We start from the raw sequence: 4,339 nt of genomic DNA on the forward strand, positions 1-4,339 counted from the left end.
TCTGTGTTTTTCAAGATTTTTCTTTCCAGACAATTTGAAAAATCCAGAACCTGATTGGAAAGAAAGAGTCAGAAATAAAAAGCACTGGAACAATAAAAGCCAAACCTTTACACTGAAGACATTTAACTCTAGTTGATATCAGCATTTCAAATCAATTTAAAGATCTTCGCAGCTCTAAAACAAACCCTCTCCCCCCGAAAAAGGTAATTCTCTTTTGTGTGAAAGTATAAACTTTTCAGCGATTTTAACTATTGCTGCAAGAACACATGAGTCTAAAAGTTAACACAAACATAAGAATAAAAAACTCTGGTGTTTGGTTTGAGGATTCATGCATATTATTGTGAGGTTGAATTTGCAACTAAATTTAAGTGATTATATATAACTGGTGAAAGTAATAGACTATAATTATGACTAAGGAGTGAAAAGTGAAGCTGTGGATGAAATCGGAGCGTCTCTGTCTTAATTGTTTTTACTTATTGTCACCAATAACCATCAGTAAAATAGCAGTTCTTTATCAGTGCAGCTGCTGAATGCTTGGGAAAAACATGCTGCAAAATAAAGAGGAGATGCATTATTAACTAGAGTTAATAAAGTTTAGAAAGGGCCCTCCTGTATCTTGGTTAAAGTAAATACAGACGGTCATCAATCTGCGCTCAACCAAGCAGCTGAAAGTATCTCCAGAGTAATCAGTCATGGCATGATGAAATGAGTAATTTCTAAACGTTTTTAAGCAATCTACCCCTGAAGTCAGATCTAATTAGGAATGGCACGACTTCTAATTCTGCAACCATCCCACGTACTTCCCTACAAATGTTATACGGCATCTAAAATAATCATGCTAATGTGACGAGAAGAACAGAGGCATAAACAAAATGTGCATCATATTAGATGTCATGTAAGAATTTAACTTTAAAACATAACTAAATACAGCTGTAAAATGCCATTAGGGATGGCTGACATGAGTTTATTCAATCTGAAGCCCTGTAGCAGCCTGGTGACACGATAAAAACATTTATCAATTGTAAATAAACATACTCCTATCTTTAACCTGTCATTCACAGGTTGTCATTCAGGGGTGTCAAACTCCAGTCCTCAAGGGCCGCTGTCCTGCAGTGTTTAGATGTTCCACAGGTAAAAAACAGTGGAATGAAATGGCTTAATTACCTCCTCCCTGTGTAGATCGGTTCTCCTGAGCCTTGCTAATGACCTAATTATTCTTTTCAGGTGTGGTGCAGCAGAGGCACATCTAAAAGTTGCAGGACAGAGGCCCTTGAGGACTGGAGTTTGACACCTCTGTCATGAGAGGACCCAAATTTGGGTCCTCTCGTGAATGACAGGTTAAAACACAGGTGACCAGAGATCAAGTCGAGAAATTGTTGATTTTCCTGGTTTAAAATAAAGTTTTTTTTTTTCTTTTCTCAACTCCTTGCAGTTTTTGTCCAAGCTTGTTTTCCTGACGCAGCAGTGGATTGTTTAGTGATGAAGTCTGATATGAGTAATGAGACTTAAGGCCTTTCCACAGCAAAAACAGCAGGCAAAAAATGTAATGAATAATCCTGAAACGTAATGAATCTAATCATCAACAGCTCAAGCTAAAATTCAGGTATGGTAGATATACACTAGATATGAGCTTCTGACAATATGATTACCTTCATTAAAAATACACTGGTTTCAAGGTTTGAACACAAAATTTTAAAACAAAGACATTTCACATCTATTTACTTTTATGTAAAAAGCATCAATCTACTGCTGGTCAGATAATATAGAGATGAACGACTATAGTTTATCTTCGACCAAGATAAACTTAAAAAAAGGTTTTCATTGGAATGTTGAATTCAATTTCACTCAGGTCTGATTTTTACCTAATCTGTAAAATCTAGAAGTTATTTTATTAATTAGATTAAACTTGATGTGTAATTTTAAATTGATAATTGATAACATTTTAGTTTCATAAATTATAAATTTTTTAGCTTCCTTGTTCTGCTGTTCTAATACATTTTCATGAAAAAACATTCAAATTCTGGCTTTTATCAAGGTTTTCCTTTCTGTTTCTGGAAAAGGTTTTTCTAAAATCCATTTTCATTTACGTTAACTTTAAAAAATACTGATAGATACATTTCCTCACATACTTAGGTGGTTCTATAGTACTCATATTCATACAGTATCTCCATAGTCTTTTGCTAAGGTGTTGTAGATGCAAGTCACATAAGCTTTCCATCACTGGTTGTCATTAATCTTCTGCCAATTCTAGAAAACTCTGCTTCCATCAAATCACATCGTTTGGGCATTTATTTAAAGCATATTCAATACAGCAGACATTTAGTTATCTTGTGTTCTTAGTCTTCACTGGAAAATATATAGCAGGCAGCAGGTAATCGCAGGCCTTTTCCTGATTACAAAATCCATGGAGGAGAACATTACTCTTGCTTGTGTCTGTCCATGTATTGATCCAACAGGAGGCTATTTGTTTGAAATGATAGAGATTATTACATGCCACCAATCATGCAGCTGTAATGCATGTGGTGTGATATATAGATAATCCATCGGCCTACATGTTTTTACAACATATTGGATTAGGGGAAGGCCCTTCTTCATGCTGCCCACTGAGGGCTGGGGAGGCAGACTGAACGCAACCACAGAGGAAATTTATGTATTATGCCGTGATTGCATTTTCGACCAGCAAGAACAGTTTATTTCTCATAAATGCTATACTCCCAAATATATTTATAATGACCATAAACTAATCGCCCGATAGTTTGCTTTGCTAAATGAGGTGAAATAATATAATGAAATAGGCTCCAAGTCACCAGTATTGAGTGGTATTATTGTATAAGCATGATAATAGATCATGAAGATGATACTGTTAATGTCTGCCTATGCCACATCTGAAGTAAATGCTTGTTTCTCGATGAGATGTTGTTGAACAGCTGCACAATATGTTCAATTCTGCAGAAAAAAACAAAATAGCTTTCTTTCTTTAAGTCAAACACCTTCATAAAAAAATAGATAAATAGATCAGATTTTTATCTATATTACTGGTCTTTCTGTCCCTTTTCCCCACAGTTACAACGTCACTGCAGGGAGTATAAGAGCTGCAGACATTGGCCCTCGCAGTCAGTATGCAGTTACAGCAGATTCAACTGAGCGGTACAAAAACTGGTTGGTGCAATAAAATATATTATTCTATTTCCATTGTAAAACAGATCCATGTGATTGGCCCAGTCTAAATGTAAAACCCATCCCGTCCATAACCAAATGGCACTTTGTGATTGAAAAAAGTAGATATTTGAAAATGATTTTTAAACCTCGATTTAAAAATGATTTAGAGGAAACCATACAGCATTTTAAAAAAAGTCTAGCAACTTCTTTTTTAGGGCACTCAGTAACCTTCAACGGCTTTCCTCTTTTCCCCTCATGCTCTAATTGAAACCCCAGGTCAATTTGCTAATTCATTTCGTACGTATGTAATACCTTCTTGCCTCCTCCTTCAACCTGCAAACAAACCACTGTTGTAACATGACATCTTCTTACACTATTTACGTATGTTCATGAATTATGATGATAATTTCTGAGAAGCCTCAATTTCTTGTGGAATTCAATTCAGCTGTATTTTTTTTTTTCTGAAATGTTATATTGCACTCTGTTCCCAATGATTTTGGTTTTGATCCCTGACTGAGTCATGTGATTCTTGTAAAGTATGACCTCAGTTCAACCTGAAGTGATCTCCTGCTGGTAGGTTTTGGTTACTGGAATGATATAAACACATATCTTTGGCACAGATTATGAGTAAAATATGCAGAACAGGAGTTGGCAGTAACAGTTCATTCCAGAAAAGGTAAAGGTAAAAAATGACCACCAGGGGCCATTTGATGTTTCCTTTATTGTCATTTACTGTCATAGCACACTGCTTCAGCATATTGATGATAACTTTTAAAATACAGTTGGCCAATATGTTTTCTGAGTTGTTTTTATGAAAACTTCCAGAGTAAAACAGTCTGGGCCTATGACTTGGTGTCATGCAAAGGTAATTATCTTATCTATCAACTCCAATGCAGTCAGGATTCCATTAGGAATTGTTTTGGTCCCCTGAACTACCCAAAATTCAATGTTCAAATGGTGTTGATGTTCATAAAAATAGTCAGAGTTGCAGGAATAAACTTTGTATTTTCCCTTGTTTGATTGCACTGAATTTGTTCATACATGTAGACTGAGTGTTTTTCCAAAGTGGAACTAGAGTGCATTCAAGTAAGGTGCAATATAAGTTCTAGGTCTGAGCTCAGAGGCCTTAGACAAGTCAAATACAACCTGAACGTCCTAAATTGTACCAGCTTTTAAACTC

This window comes from Poecilia latipinna, unplaced genomic scaffold (assembly GCF_001443285.1).
Source record: "Poecilia latipinna isolate Pla-1442-1.1 unplaced genomic scaffold, P_latipinna-1.0 Scaffold797, whole genome shotgun sequence".
Taxonomy (NCBI): domain Eukaryota; kingdom Metazoa; phylum Chordata; class Actinopteri; order Cyprinodontiformes; family Poeciliidae; genus Poecilia; species Poecilia latipinna.